Consider the following 15,057-nt stretch of genomic DNA (forward strand, 5'->3'; position numbering starts at 1 on the left):
TGTCTGTTATTTAAAGAAAGACTTTATAACATGATTGACAGGAATTTAAGATCTTGACAAAAATATCAGCTCCAAAAAGATATCAAGCCGACGAGGATGGGATTTGAACCCATGCGTGCAGAGCACAATGGATTAGCAGTCCATCGCCTTAACCACTCGGCCACCTCGTCCTCCATGTTGACAACGCACCCAGCAATCCGACACCACTTGTGGCATTTAAAAGTCAATAATTTAAACCTCTGTGGATTGTATTGTCTAAACTATCAGCAGCCCATATAAGTTTAAAAATACCTAGAGAATGTTCTAGACTTTATTTACTTAATAATAAAAGATTTTGTCAAATGAAAACCCTTTCAGATCCAATTGTAAGACAGAGTATTTTGTTCATGATCTTGAAGTAGAATTCCTGATTTGACTGGTATATTCTTGAAATTTTTGTGTTGTCTTCAAATGGCATCTTGTTCATAATCTTGACTTTACTGGTTTATATCTTGATATTTTTGTTTAAGCTTCAATCGGCATCTTTTTCTGATCTTGAAATAGATTTCTTAATTTAAAGTATTTTTTTACAGTGATGTGTAAGCTTCAAGTGTTGGCTTCAAGCATTCTTCGCAAAAGTAGCATGTCCAGATAACGTAAATTAAACCGACGAGGACGGGATTTGAACCCATGCGTGCTGAGCACAATGGATTAGCAGTCCATAACCTTAACCTGTCGGCCAGCTCGTCTTTCTGCTATCTCCCAATCCCGGCTTTCTGACACCACTTTTCCTACTTTAAAGTCAATTATTTCTAGCATTTGGACTGTGTTCTCATCACTATCAAAGGCTTGATGGCAAGTCACATCTGGCCAATAGCACGACTGCTACTGTAAAAGCAATGCTAGAGTTACACTAAAAGTGTGCTGTGCATGTCTGTTATTTAAAGAAAGACTTTATAACATGATTGACAGGAATTTAAGATCTTGACAAAAATATCAGCTCCAAAAAGATATCAAGCCGACGAGGATGGGATTTGAACCCATGCGTGCAGAGCACAATGGATTAGAGTCCATCACCTTAACCACTCGGCCACCTCGTCCTCCATGTTGACAATGCACCCAGCAATCCGACACCACTTGTGGCATTTAAAAGTCAATAATTTAAACCTCTGTAGATTGTATTGTCTAAACTATCAGCAGCCCATATAAGTTTAACAAATAACTAGAGAATGTTCTAGACTTTATTTACTTAATAATAAATGATTTTGTAAAATGAAAACCCTTTCAGATCCAATTGTAAGACAGAGTATTTTGTTCATGATCTTGAAGTAGAATTCCTGATTTGACTGGTATATTCTTGAAATTTTTGTGTTGTCTTCAAATGGCATCTTGTTCATAATCTTGACTTTACTGGTTTATATCTTGTTATTTTTGTTTAAGCTTCAATCGTTATCTTTTTCTGATCTTGAAAAAGATTTCTTAATTTATAGTATTTTTTTACAGTGATGTGTAAGCTTCAAGTGTTGGCTTCAAGCATTCTTCGCAAAAGTAGCATGTCCAGGAAGTAGAATTCCTGATTTGACTGGTATATTCTTGAAATTTTTGTGTTGTCTTCAAATGGCATCTTGTTCATAATCTTGACTTTACTGGTTTATATCTTGATATTTTTGTTTAAGCTTCAATCGGCATCTTTTTCTGATCTTGAAATAGATTTCTTAATTTAAAGTATTTTTTTACAGTGATGTGTAAGCTTCAAGTATTCTTCGCAAAAGTAGCATGTCCAGACAACGTAAATTAAACTGACGAGGAAGGGATTTGAACCCATGCGTGCAGAGCACAATGGATTTAGCAGTCCATTGCCTTAACCACTCGGCCACCTCGTCCTCCATGTTGACAATGCACCCAGCAATCCGACACCACTTGTGGCATTTAAAAGTCAATAATTTAAACCTCTGTGGATTGTATTGTCTTAACTATCAGCAGCCCATATAAGTTTAACAAATACCTAGAGAATGTTCTAGACTTTATTTACTTAATAATAAATGATTTTGTAAAATGAAAACACTTTCAGATCCAATTGTAAGACTGAGTATTATGTTCATGATCTTGAAGTAGAATTCCTGATTTGACTGGTATATTCTTGAAATTTTTGTGTTGTCTTCAAATGGCATCTTGTTCATAATCTTGACTTTACTGGTTTATATCTTGATATTTTTGTTTAAGCTTCAATCGGCATCTTTTTCTGATCTTGAAATAGATTTCTTAATTTAAAGTATTTTTTTACAGTGATGTGTAAGCTTCAAGTGTTGGCTTCAAGCATTCTTCGCAAAAGTAGCATGTCCAGACAACGTAAATTAAACCGACGAGGATGGGATTTGAACCCATGCATGCTGAGCATAATGGATTAGCAGTCCATAACCTTAACCATCTCGGCCAGCTCGTCTTTCTGCTATCTCCCAATCCCGGCTTTCTGACACCACTTTTCCTACTTTAAAGTCAACTATTTCTAGCATTTGGACTGTGTTCTCATCACTATCAAAGGCTTGATGGCAAGTCACATCTGGCCAATAGCACGACTGCTACTGTAAAAGCAATGCTAGAGTTACACTAAAAGTGAGCTGTGCATGTCTGTTATTTAAAGAAAGACTTTATAACATGATTGACAGGAATTTAAGATCTTGACAAAAATATCATCTCCAAAAAAATATCAAGCCGACGAGGATGGGATTTGAACCGATGCGTGCAGAGCACAATGGATTAGCAGTCCATCGCCTTAACCACTCGGCCACCTCGTCCTCCATGTTGACAATGCACCCAGCAATCCGACACCACTTGTGGCATTTAAAAGTCAATAATTTAAACCTCTGTGGATTGTATTGTCTAAACTATCAGCAGCCCATATAAGTTTAACAAATACCTAGAGAATGTTCTAGACTTTATTTACTTAATAATAAATGATTTTGTAAAATGAAAACACTTTCAGATCCAATTGTAAGACTGAGTATTATGTTCATGATCTTGAAGTAGAATTCCTGATTTGACTGGTATATTCTTGAAATTTTTGTGTTGTCTTCAAATGGCATCTTGTTCATAATCTTGACTTTACTGGTTTATATCTTGATATTTTTGTTTAAGCTTCAATCAGCATCTTTTTCTGATCTTAAAATAGATTTCTTAATTTAAAGTATTTTTTTACAGTGATGTGTAAGCTTCAAGTGTTGGCTTCAAGCATTCTTCGCAAAAGTAGCATGTCCAGACAACATAAATTAAACCGACGAGGATGGGATTTGAACCCATGCGTGCTGAGCATAATGGATTAGCAGTCCATAACCTTGACCATCTCGGCCAGCTCGTCTTTCTGCTATCTCCCAATCCCGGCTTTCTGACACCACTTTTCCTACTTTAAAGTCAACTATTTCTAGCATTTGGACTGTGTTCTCGTCACTATCAAAGGCTTGATGGCAAGTCACATCTGGCCAATAGCACGACTGCTACTGTAAAAGAAATGCTAGAGTTACACTAAAAGTGTGCTGTGCATGTCTGTTATTTAAAGAAAGACTTTATAACATGATTGACAGGAATTTAAGATCTTGACAAAAATATCAGCTCCAAAAAGATATCAAGCCGACGAGGATGGGATTTGAACCCATGCGTGCAGAGCACAATGGATTAGCAGTCCATCGCCTTAACCACTCGGCCACCTCGTCCTCCATGTTGACAATGCACCCAGCAATCCGACACCACTTGTGGCATTTAAAAGTCAATAATTTAAACCTCTGTGGATTGTATTGTCTAAACTATCAGCAGCCCATATAAGTTTAACAAATACCTAGAGAATGTTCTAGACTTTATTTACTTAATAATAAATGATTTTGTAAAATGAAAACCCTTTCAGATCCAATTGTAAGACAGAGTATTTTGTTTATGATCTTGAAGTAGAATTCCTGATTTGACTGGTATATTCTTGAAATTTTTGTGTTGTCTTCAAATGGCATCTTGTTCATAATCTTGACTTTACTGGTTTATATCTTGTTATTTTTGTTTAAGCTTCAATTGTTATCTTTTTCTGATCTTGAAAAAGATTTCTTAATTTATAGTATTTTTTTACAGTGATGTGTAAGCTTCAAGTGTTGGCTTCAAGCATTCTTCGCAAAAGTAGCATGTCCAGGAAGTAGAATTCCTGATTTGACTGGTATATTTTTGAAATTTTTGTGTTGTCTTCAAATGGCATCTTGTTCATAATCTTGACTTTACTGGTTTATATCTTGATATTTTTGTTTTAGCTTCAATCAGCATCTTTTTCTGATCTTAAAATAGATTTCTTAATTTAAAGTATTTTTTTACAGTGATGTGTAAGCTTCAAGTGTTGGCTTCAAGCATTCTTCGCAAAAGTAGCATGTCCAGACAACGTAAATTAAACCGACGAGGATGGGTTTTGAACCCATGCGTGCAGAGCACAATGGATTAGCAGTCCATCGCCTTAACCACTCGGCTACCTCGTCCTCCATGTTGACAATGCACCCAGCAATCCGACACCACTTGTGGCATTTAAAAGTTAATAATTTAAACCTCTGTGGATTGTATTGTCTAAACTATCAGCAGCCCATATAAGTTTAAAAATACCTAGAGAATGTTCTAGACTTTATTTACTTAATAATAAAAGATTTTGTCAAATGAAAACCCTTTCAGATCCAATTGTAAGACAGAGTATTTTGTTCATGATCTTGAAGTAGAATTCCTGATTTGACTGGTATATTCTTGAAATTTTTGTGTTGTCTTCAAATGGCATCTTGTTCATAATCTTGACTTTACTGGTTTATATCTTGATATTTTTGTTTTAGCTTCAATCAGCATCTTTTTCTGATCTTAAAATAGATTTCTTAATTTAAAGTATTTTTTAACAGTGATGTGTAAGCTTCAAGTGTTGGCTTCAAGCATTCTTCGCAAAAGTAGCATGTCCAGAAAACATAAATTAAACCGACGAGGATGGGATTTGAACCCATGCGTGCTGAGCATAATGGATTAGCAGTCCATAACCTTAACCATCTCGGCCAGCTCGTCTTTCTGCTATCTCCCATTCCCGGCTTTCTGACACCACTTTTCCTACTTTAAAGTCAACTATTTCTAGCATTTGGACTGTGTTCTCATCACTATCAAAGGCTTGATGGCAAGTCACATCTGGCCAATAGCACGACTGCTACTGTAAAAGCAATGCTAGAGTTACACTAAAAGTGTGCTGTGCATGTCTGTTATTTAAAGAAAGACTTTATAACATGATTGACAGGAATTTAAGATCTTGACAAAAATATCAGCTCCAAAAAGATATCAAGCCGACGAGGATGGGATTTGAACCCACGCGTGCAGAGCACATTGGATTAGCAGTCCATCGCCTTAACCACTCGGCCACCTCGTCCTCCATGTTGACAATGCACCCAGCAATCCGACACCACTTGTGGCATTTAAAAGTCAATAATTTAAACCTCTGTGGATTGTATTGTCTAAACTATCAGCAGCCCATATAAGTTTAACAAATACCTAGAGAATGTTCTAGACTTTATTTACTTAATAATAAATGATTTTGTAAAATGAAAACCCTTTCAGATCCAATTGTAAGACAGAGTATTTTGTTCATGATCTTGAAGTAGAATTCCTGATTTGACTGGTATATTCTTGAAATTTTTGTGTTGTCTTCAAATGGCATCTTGTTCATAATCTTGACTTTACTGGTTTATATCTTGTTATTTTTGTTTAAGCTTCAATCGTTATCTTTTTCTGATCTTGAAAAAGATTTCTTAATTTATAGTATTTTTTTACAGTGATGTGTAAGCTTCAAGTGTTGGCTTCAAGCATTCTTCGCAAAAGTAGCATGTCCAGGAAGTAGAATTCCTGATTTGACTGGTATATTCTTGAAATTTTTGTGTTGTCTTCAAATGGCATCTTGTTCATAATCTTGACTTTACTGGTTTATATCTTGATATTTTTGTTTTAGCTTTAATCAGCATCTTTTTCTGATCTTAAAATAGATTTCTTAATTTAAAGTATTTTTTTACAGTGATGTGTAAGCTTCAAGTGTTGGCTTCAAGCATTCTTCGCAAAAGTAGCATGTCCAGACAAAGTAAATTAAACCGACGAGGATGGGATTTGAACCCATGCGTGCAGAGCACAATGGATTAGCAGTCCATCGCCTTAACCACTCGGCCACCTCGTCCTCCATGTTGACAATGCACCCAGCAATCCGACACAACTTGTGGCATTTAAAAGTCAATAATTTAAACCTCTGTGGATTGTATTGTCTTAACTATCAGCAGCCCATATAAGTTTAACAAATACCTAGAGAATGTTCTAGACTTTATTTACTTAATAATAAAAGATTTTGTAAAATGAAAACCCTTTCAGATCCAATTGTAAGACAGAGTATTTTGTTCATGATCTTGAAGTAGAATTCCTGATTTGACTGGTATATTCTTGAAATTTTTGTGTTGTCTTCAAATGGCATCTTGTTCATAATCTTGACTTTACTGGTTTATATCTTGATATTTTTGTTTAAGCTTCAATCAGCATCTTTTTCTGATCTTAAAATAGATTTCTTAATTTAAAGTATTTTTTTACAGTGATGTGTAAGCTTCAAGTGTTGGCTTCAAGCATTCTTCGCAAAAGTAGCATGTCCAGACAACGTAAATTAAACCGACGAGGATGGGATTTGAACCCATGCGTGCTGAGCATAATGGATTAGCAGTCCATAACCTTAACCATCTCGGCCAGCTCGTCTTTCTGCTATCTCCCAATCCCGGCTTTCTGACACCACTTTTCCTACTTTAAAGTCAACTATTTCTAGCATTTTGACTGTGTTCTCATCACTATCAAAGGCTTGATGGCAAGTCACATCTGGCCAATAGCACGACTGCTACTGTAAAAGCAATGCTAGAGTTACACTAAAAGTGTGCTGTGCATGTCTGTTATTTAAAGAAAGACTTTATAACATGATTGACAGGAATTTAAGATCTTGACAAAAATATCAGCTCCAAAAAGATATCAAGCCGACGAGGATGGGATTTGAACCCATGCGTGCAGAGCACAATGGATTAGCAGTCCATCGCCTTAACCACTCGGCCACCTCGTCCTCCAAGTTGACAACGCACCCAGCAATCCGACACCACTTGTGGCATTTAAAAGTCAATAATTTAAACCTCTGTGGATTGTATTGTCTTAACTATCAGCAGCCCATATAAGTTTAACAAATACCTAGAGAATGTTCTAGACTTTATTTACTTAATAATAAATGATTTTGTAAAATGAAAACACTTTCAGATCCAATTGTAAGACTGAGTATTATGTTCATGATCTTGAAGTAGATTTTTTGATTTGACTGGTATATTCTTGAAATTTTTGTGTTGTCTTCAAATGGAATCTTGTTCATAATCTTTACTTTACTGGTTTATATCTTGATATTTTTGTTTAAACTTCAATCGGCATCTTTTTCTGATCTTGAAATAGATTTCTTAATTTAAAGTATTTTTTTACAGTGATGTGTAAGCTTCAAGTGTTGACTTCAAGCATTCTTCGCAAAAGTAGCATGTCCAGACAACGTAAATTAAACCGACAAGGATGGGATTTGAACCCATGCGTGCTGAGCATAACGGATTAGCAGTCCATAACCTTAACCATCTCGGCCAGCTCGTCTTTCTGCTATCTCCCAATCCTGGCTTTCTGACACCACTTTTCCTACTTTAAAGTCAACTATTTCTAGCATTTGGACTGTGTTCTCATCACTATCAAAGGCTTGATGGCAAGTCACATCTGGCCAATAGCACGACTGCTACTGTAAAAGCAATGCTAGAGTTACACTAAAAGTGTGCTGTGCATGTCTGTTATTTAAAGAAAGACTTTATAACATGATTGACAGGAATTTAAGATCTTGACAAAAATATCAGCTCCAAAAAGATATCAAGCCGACGAGGATGGGATTTGAACCAATGCGTGCAGAGCACAATGAATTAGCAGTCCATCGCCTTAACCACTCGGCCACCTCGTCCTCCATGTTGACAATGCACCCAGCAATCCGACACCACTTGTGGCATTTAAAAGTCAATAATTTAAACCTCTGTGGATTGTATTGTCTAAACTATCAGCAGCCCATATAAGTTTAACAAATACCTAGAGAATGTTCTAGACTTTATTTACTTAATAATAAATGATTTTGTAAAATGAAAACCCTTTCAGATCCAATTGTAAGACAGAGTATTTTGTTCATGATCTTGAAGTAGAATTCCTGATTTGACTGGTATATTCTTGAAATTTTTGTGTTGTCTTCAAATGGCATCTTGTTCATAATCTTGACTTTACTGGTTTATATCTTGTTATTTTTGTTTAAGCTTCAATCGTTATCTTTTTCTGATCTTGAAAAAGATTTCTTAATTTATAGTATTTTTTTACAGTGATGTGTAAGCTTCAAGTGTTGGCTTCAAGCATTCTTCGCAAAAGTAGCATGTCCAGGAAGTAGAATTCCTGATTTGACTGGTATATTCTTGAAATTTTTGTGTTGTCTTCAAATGGCATCTTGTTCATAATCTTGACTTTACTGGTTTATATCTTGATATTTTTGTTTTAGCTTCAATCAGCATCTTTTTCTGATCTTAAAATAGATTTCTTAATTTAAAGTATTTTTTTACAGTGATGTGTAAGCTTCAAGTGTTGGCTTCAAGCATTCTTCGCAAAAGTAGCATGTCCAGACAAAGTAAATTAAACCGACGAGGATGGGATTTGAACCCATGCGTGCAGAGCACAATGGATTAGCAGTCCATCGCCTTAACCACTCGGCCACCTCGTCCTCCATGTTGACAATGCACCCAGCAATCCGACACAACTTGTGGCATTTAAAAGTCAATAATTTAAACCTCTGTGGATTGTATTGTCTTAACTATCAGCAGCCCATATAAGTTTAACAAATACCTAGAGAATGTTCTAGACTTTATTTACTTAATAATAAAAGATTTTGTAAAATGAAAACCCTTTCAGATCCAATTGTAAGACAGAGTATTTTGTTCATGATCTTGAAGTAGAATTCCTGATTTGACTGGTATATTCTTGAAATTTTTGTGTTGTCTTCAAATGGCATCTTGTTCATAATCTTGACTTTACTGGTTTATATCTTGATATTTTTGTTTAAGCTTCAATCAGCATCTTTTTCTGATCTTAAAATAGATTTCTTAATTTAAAGTATTTTTTTACAGTGATGTGTAAGCTTCAAGTGTTGGCTTCAAGCATTCTTCGCAAAAGTAGCATGTCCAGACAACGTAAATTAAACCGACGAGGATGGGATTTGAACCCATGCGTGCTGAGCATAATGGATTAGCAGTCCATAACCTTAACCATCTCGGCCAGCTCGTCTTTCTGCTATCTCCCAAGCCCGGCTTTCTGACACCACTTTTCCTACTTTAAAGTCAACTATTTCTAGCATTTTGACTGTGTTCTCATCACTATCAAAGGCTTGATGGCAAGTCACATCTGGCCAATAGCACGACTGCTACTGTAAAAGCAATGCTAGAGTTACACTAAAAGTGTGCTGTGCATGTCTGTTATTTAAAGAAAGACTTTATAACATGATTGACAGGAATTTAAGATCTTGACAAAAATATCAGCTCCAAAAAGATATCAAGCCGACGAGGATGGGATTTGAACCCATGCGTGCAGAGCACAATGGATTAGCAGTCCATCGCCTTAACCACTCGGCCACCTCGTCCTCCAAGTTGACAACGCACCCAGCAATCCGACACCACTTGTGGCATTTAAAAGTCAATAATTTAAACCTCTGTGGATTGTATTGTCTTAACTATCAGCAGCCCATATAAGTTTAACAAATACCTAGAGAATGTTCTAGACTTTATTTACTTAATAATAAATGATTTTGTAAAATGAAAACACTTTCAGATCCAATTGTAAGACTGAGTATTATGTTCATGATCTTGAAGTAGATTTTTTGATTTGACTGGTATATTCTTGAAATTTTTGTGTTGTCTTCAAATGGAATCTTGTTCATAATCTTTACTTTACTGGTTTATATCTTGATATTTTTGTTTAAACTTCAATCGGCATCTTTTTCTGATCTTGAAATAGATTTCTTAATTTAAAGTATTTTTTTACAGTGATGTGTAAGCTTCAAGTGTTGACTTCAAGCATTCTTCGCAAAAGTAGCATGTCCAGACAACGTAAATTAAACCGACAAGGATGGGATTTGAACCCATGCGTGCTGAGCATAACGGATTAGCAGTCCATAACCTTAACCATCTCGGCCAGCTCGTCTTTCTGCTATCTCCCAATCCTGGCTTTCTGACACCACTTTTCCTACTTTAAAGTCAACTATTTCTAGCATTTGGACTGTGTTCTCATCACTATCAAAGGCTTGATGGCAAGTCACATCTGGCCAATAGCACGACTGCTACTGTAAAAGCAATGCTAGAGTTACACTAAAAGTGTGCTGTGCATGTCTGTTATTTAAAGAAAGACTTTATAACATGATTGACAGGAATTTAAGATCTTGACAAAAATATCAGCTCCAAAAAGATATCAAGCCGACGAGGATGGGATTTGAACCAATGCGTGCAGAGCACAATGAATTAGCAGTCCATCGCCTTAACCACTCGGCCACCTCGTCCTCCATGTTGACAATGCACCCAGCAATCCGACACCACTTGTGGCATTTAAAAGTCAATAATTTAAACCTCTGTGGATTGTATTGTCTTAACTATCAGCAGCCCATATAAGTTTAACAAATACCTAGAGAATGTTCTAGACTTTATTTACTTAATAATAAAAGATTTTGTAAAATGAAAACCCTTTCAGATCCAATTGTAAGACAGAGTATTTTGTTCATGATCTTGAAGTAGAATTCCTGATTTGACTGGTATATTCTTGAAATTCTTGTGTTGTCTTCAAATGGCATCTTGTTCATAATCTTGACTTTACTGGTTTATATCTTGATATTTTTGTTTAAGCTTCAATCGGCATCTTTTTCTGATCTTGAAATAGATTTCTTAATTTAAAGTATTTTTTTACAGTGATGTGTAAGCTTCAAGTGTTGGCTTTAAGCATTCTTCGCAAAAGTAGCATGTCCAGACGACGTAAATTAAACCGACGAGGATGGGATTTGAACCCATGCGTGCTGAGCATAATGGATTAGCAGTCCATAACCTTAACCATCTCGGCCAGCTCGTCTTTCTGCTATCTCCCAATCCCGGCTTTCTGACACCACTTTTCCTACTTTAAAGTCAACTATTTCTAGCATTTGGACTGTGTTCTCATCACTATCAAAGGCTTGATGGCAAGTCACATCTGGCCAATAGCACGACTGCTACTGTAAAAGCAATGCTAGAGTTACACTAAAAGTGTGCTGTGCATGTCTGTTATTTAAAGAAAGACTTTATAACATGATTGACAGGAATTTAAGATCTTGACAAAAATATCATCTCCAAAAAAATATCAAGCCAACGAGAATGGGATTTGAACCCATGCGTGCAGAGCACAATGGATTAGCAGTCCATCGCCTTAACCACTCGGCCACCTCGTCCTCCATGTTGACAATGCACCCAGCAATCCGACACCACTTGTGGCATTTAAAAGTCAATAATTTAAACCTCTGTGGATTGTTTTGTCTTAACTATCAGCAGCCCATATAAGTTTAACAAATACCTAGAGAATGTTCTAGACTTTATTTACTTAATAATAAACGATTTTGTAAAATGAAAACACTTTCAGATCCAATTGTAAGACTGAGTATTATGTTCATGATCTTGAAGTAGAATTCCTGATTTGACTGGTATATTCTTGAAATTCTTGTGTTGTCTTCAAATGGCATCTTGTTCATAATCTTGACTTTACTGGTTTATATCTTGATATTTTTGTTTAAGCTTCAATCGGCATCTTTTTCTGATCTTGAAATAGATTTCTTAATTTAAAGTATTTTTTTACAGTGATGTGTAAGCTTCAAGTGTTGGCTTTAAGCATTCTTCGCAAAAGTAGCATGTCCAGACGACGTAAATTAAACCGACGAGGATGGGATTTGAACCCATGCGTGCTGAGCATAATGGATTAGCAGTCCATAACCTTAACCATCTCGGCCAGCTCGTCTTTCTGCTATCTCCCAATCCCGGCTTTCTGACACCACTTTTCCTACTTTAAAGTCAACTATTTCTAGCATTTGGACTGTGTTCTCATCACTATCAAAGGCTTGATGGCAAGTCACATCTGGCCAATAGCACGACTGCTACTGTAAAAGCAATGCTAGAGTTACACTAAAAGTGTGCTGTGCATGTCTGTTATTTAAAGAAAGACTTTATAACATGATTGACAGGAATTTAAGATCTTGACAAAAATATCATCTCCAAAAAAATATCAAGCCAACGAGAATGGGATTTGAACCCATGCGTGCAGAGCACAATGGATTAGCAGTCCATCGCCTTAACCACTCGGCCACCTCGTCCTTCATGTTGACAATGCACCCAGCAATCCGACACCACTTGTGGCATTTAAAAGTCAATAATTTAAACCTCTGTGGATTGTATTGTCTAAACTATCAGCAGCCCATATAAGTTTAACAAAAACCTAGAGAATGTTCTAGACTTTATTTACTTAATAATAAATGATTTTGTAAAATGAAAACACTTTCAGATCCAATTGTAAGACTGAGTATTATGTTCATGATCTTGAAGTAGAATTCCTGATTTGACTGGTATATTCTTGAAATTTTTGTGTTGTCTTCAAATGGCATCTTGTTCATAATCTTGACTTTACTGGTTTATATCTTGATATTTTTGTTTAAGCTTCAATCGGCATCTTTTTCTGATCTTGAAATAGATTTCTTAATTTAAAGTATTTTTTTACAGTGATGTGTAAGCTTCAAATGTTGGCTTCAAGCATTCTTCGCAAAAGTAGCATGTCCAGACAACGTAAATTAAACCGACGAGGACGGGATTTGAACCCATGCGTGCTGAGCACAATGGATTAGCAGTCCATAACCTTAACCTCTCGGCCAGCTCGTCTTTCTGCTATCTCCCAATCCCGGCTTTCTGACACCACTTTTCCTACTTTAAAGTCAATTATTTCTAGCATTTGGACTGTGTTCTCATCACTATCAAAGGCTTGATGGCAAGTCACATCTGGCCAATAGCACGACTGCTACTGTAAAAGCAATGCCAGAGTTACACTAAAAGTGTGCTGTGCATGTCTGTTATTTAAAGAAAGACTTTATAACATGATTGACAGGAATTTAAGATCTTGACAAAAATATCAGCTCCAAAAAGATATCAAGCCGACGAGGATGGGATTTGAACCCATGCGTGCAGAGCACAATGGATTAGCAGTCCATCGCCTTAACCACTCGGCCACCTCGTCCTCCATGTTGACAATACACCCAGCAATCCGACACCACTTGTGGCATTTAAAAGTCAATAATTTTAACCTCTGTGGATTGTATTGTCTAAACTATCAGCAGCCCATATAAGTTTAACAAATACCTAGAGAATGTTCTAGACTTTATTTACTTAATAATAAATGATTTTGTAATATGAAAACCCTTTCAGATCCAATTGTAAGAAAGAGTATTTTGTTCATGATCTTGTAGTAGAATTCCTGATTTGACTGGTATATTCTTGAAATTTTTGTGTTGTCTTCAAATGGCATCTTGTTCATAATCTTGACTTTACTGGTTTATATCTTGTTATTTTTGTTTAAGCTTCAATCGGCATCTTTTTCTGATCTTGAAATAGATTTCTTAATTTAAAGTATTTTTTTACAGTGATGTGTAAGCTTCAAGTGTTGGCTTCAAGCATTCTTCGCAAAAGTAGCATGTCCAGACAACGTAAATTAAACCGACGAGGACGGGATTTGAAGCCATGCGTGCTGAGCACAATGGATTAGCAGTCCATAACCTTAACCTTTCGGCCAGCTCGTCTTTCTGCTATCTCCCAATCCCGGCTTTCTGACACCACTTTTCCTACTTTAAAGTCAACTATTTCTAGCATTTGGACTGTGTTCTCATCACTATCAATGGCTTGATGGCAAGTCACATCTGGCCAATAGCACGACTGCTACTGTAAAAGCAATGCTAGAGTTACACTAAAAGTGTGCTGTGCATGTCTGTTATTTAAAGAAAGACTTTATAACATGATTGACAGGAATTTAAGATCTTGACAAAAATATCAGCTCCAAAAAGATATCAAGCCGACGAGGATTGGATTTGAACCCATGCGTGCAGAGCACAATGGATTAGCAGTCCATCGCCTTAACCACTCGGCCACCTCGTCCTCCATGTTGACAGTACACCCAGCAATCCGACACCACTTATGGCATTTAAAAGTCAATAATTTAAACCTCTGTGGATTGTATTGTCTAAACTATCAGCAGCCCATATAAGTTTAACAAATACCTAGAGAATGTTCTAGACTTTATTTACTTAATAATAAAAGATTTTGTAAAATGAAAACCCTTTCAGATCCAATTGTAAGACAGAGTATTTTGTTGATGATCTTGAAGTAGAATTCCTGATTTTACTGGTATATTCTTGAAATTTTTGTGTTGTCTTCAAATGGCATCTTGTTCATAATCTTGACTTTACTGGTTTATATCTTGATATTTTTGTTTTAGCTTCAATCAGCATCTTTTTCTGATCTTAAAATAGATTTCTTAATTTAAAGTATTTTTTTACAGTGATGTGTAAGCTTCAAGTGTTGGCTTCAAGCATTCTTCGCAAAAGTAGCATGTCCAGACAACGTAAATTAAACCGACGAGGATGGGTTTTGAACCCATGCGTGCTGAGCATAATGGATTAGCAGTCCATCGCCTTAACCACTCGGCCACTTCGTCCTCCATGTTGACAATGCACCCAGCAATCCGACACCACTTGTGGCATTTAAAAGTCAATAATTTAAACATCTGTGGATTGTATTGTCTTAACTATCAGCAGCCCATATAAGTTTAACAAATACCTAGAGAATGTTCTAGACTTTATTTACTTAATAATAAATGATTTTGTAAAATGAAAACACTTTCAGATCCAATTGTAAGACTGAGTATTATGTTCATGAT

The 15,057-nt window shown here is 36.1% G+C and overlaps 19 non-coding genes across 19 annotated transcripts; all 19 read right to left on the reverse strand.

Annotated features, from left to right (window-relative positions):
• Nucleotides 1-88: 88 nt before the first annotated feature.
• TRNAS-GCU (transfer RNA serine (anticodon GCU)) lies at nucleotides 89-170 on the reverse strand. Its single transcript has one exon. It is a non-coding gene; the product is annotated as a tRNA-Ser (tRNA).
• Nucleotides 171-1,779: 1,609 nt separating this feature from the next.
• TRNAS-GCU (transfer RNA serine (anticodon GCU)) lies at nucleotides 1,780-1,862 on the reverse strand. The gene has a single exon. It is a non-coding gene; the product is annotated as a tRNA-Ser (tRNA).
• A 477-nt stretch (nucleotides 1,863-2,339) lies between these two features.
• On the reverse strand, nucleotides 2,340-2,422 carry TRNAS-GCU (transfer RNA serine (anticodon GCU)). Its single transcript has one exon. It is a non-coding gene; the product is annotated as a tRNA-Ser (tRNA).
• A 270-nt stretch (nucleotides 2,423-2,692) lies between these two features.
• On the reverse strand, nucleotides 2,693-2,774 carry TRNAS-GCU (transfer RNA serine (anticodon GCU)). The gene has a single exon. It is a non-coding gene; the product is annotated as a tRNA-Ser (tRNA).
• An 830-nt stretch (nucleotides 2,775-3,604) lies between these two features.
• On the reverse strand, nucleotides 3,605-3,686 carry TRNAS-GCU (transfer RNA serine (anticodon GCU)). Its single transcript has one exon. It is a non-coding gene; the product is annotated as a tRNA-Ser (tRNA).
• Nucleotides 3,687-4,399: 713 nt separating this feature from the next.
• On the reverse strand, nucleotides 4,400-4,481 carry TRNAS-GCU (transfer RNA serine (anticodon GCU)). The gene has a single exon. It is a non-coding gene; the product is annotated as a tRNA-Ser (tRNA).
• Nucleotides 4,482-5,310: 829 nt separating this feature from the next.
• Nucleotides 5,311-5,392, reverse strand: TRNAS-GCU (transfer RNA serine (anticodon GCU)). The gene has a single exon. It is a non-coding gene; the product is annotated as a tRNA-Ser (tRNA).
• A 713-nt stretch (nucleotides 5,393-6,105) lies between these two features.
• On the reverse strand, nucleotides 6,106-6,187 carry TRNAS-GCU (transfer RNA serine (anticodon GCU)). The gene has a single exon. It is a non-coding gene; the product is annotated as a tRNA-Ser (tRNA).
• Nucleotides 6,188-7,017: 830 nt separating this feature from the next.
• On the reverse strand, nucleotides 7,018-7,099 carry TRNAS-GCU (transfer RNA serine (anticodon GCU)). The gene has a single exon. It is a non-coding gene; the product is annotated as a tRNA-Ser (tRNA).
• Nucleotides 7,100-7,929: 830 nt separating this feature from the next.
• On the reverse strand, nucleotides 7,930-8,011 carry TRNAS-GCU (transfer RNA serine (anticodon GCU)). Its single transcript has one exon. It is a non-coding gene; the product is annotated as a tRNA-Ser (tRNA).
• A 713-nt stretch (nucleotides 8,012-8,724) lies between these two features.
• On the reverse strand, nucleotides 8,725-8,806 carry TRNAS-GCU (transfer RNA serine (anticodon GCU)). The gene has a single exon. It is a non-coding gene; the product is annotated as a tRNA-Ser (tRNA).
• Nucleotides 8,807-9,636: 830 nt separating this feature from the next.
• On the reverse strand, nucleotides 9,637-9,718 carry TRNAS-GCU (transfer RNA serine (anticodon GCU)). Its single transcript has one exon. It is a non-coding gene; the product is annotated as a tRNA-Ser (tRNA).
• An 830-nt stretch (nucleotides 9,719-10,548) lies between these two features.
• TRNAS-GCU (transfer RNA serine (anticodon GCU)) lies at nucleotides 10,549-10,630 on the reverse strand. Its single transcript has one exon. It is a non-coding gene; the product is annotated as a tRNA-Ser (tRNA).
• An 830-nt stretch (nucleotides 10,631-11,460) lies between these two features.
• TRNAS-GCU (transfer RNA serine (anticodon GCU)) lies at nucleotides 11,461-11,542 on the reverse strand. The gene has a single exon. It is a non-coding gene; the product is annotated as a tRNA-Ser (tRNA).
• An 830-nt stretch (nucleotides 11,543-12,372) lies between these two features.
• TRNAS-GCU (transfer RNA serine (anticodon GCU)) lies at nucleotides 12,373-12,454 on the reverse strand. The gene has a single exon. It is a non-coding gene; the product is annotated as a tRNA-Ser (tRNA).
• Nucleotides 12,455-12,931: 477 nt separating this feature from the next.
• Nucleotides 12,932-13,013, reverse strand: TRNAS-GCU (transfer RNA serine (anticodon GCU)). The gene has a single exon. It is a non-coding gene; the product is annotated as a tRNA-Ser (tRNA).
• A 270-nt stretch (nucleotides 13,014-13,283) lies between these two features.
• On the reverse strand, nucleotides 13,284-13,365 carry TRNAS-GCU (transfer RNA serine (anticodon GCU)). Its single transcript has one exon. It is a non-coding gene; the product is annotated as a tRNA-Ser (tRNA).
• An 829-nt stretch (nucleotides 13,366-14,194) lies between these two features.
• TRNAS-GCU (transfer RNA serine (anticodon GCU)) lies at nucleotides 14,195-14,276 on the reverse strand. Its single transcript has one exon. It is a non-coding gene; the product is annotated as a tRNA-Ser (tRNA).
• Nucleotides 14,277-14,753: 477 nt separating this feature from the next.
• On the reverse strand, nucleotides 14,754-14,835 carry TRNAS-GCU (transfer RNA serine (anticodon GCU)). Its single transcript has one exon. It is a non-coding gene; the product is annotated as a tRNA-Ser (tRNA).
• Nucleotides 14,836-15,057: the final 222 nt, after the last annotated feature.

The sequence above is a fragment of the Crinia signifera genome, chromosome 11 (assembly GCF_055691185.1).
Source record: "Crinia signifera chromosome 11, ASM5569118v1, whole genome shotgun sequence".
Taxonomy (NCBI): domain Eukaryota; kingdom Metazoa; phylum Chordata; class Amphibia; order Anura; family Myobatrachidae; genus Crinia; species Crinia signifera.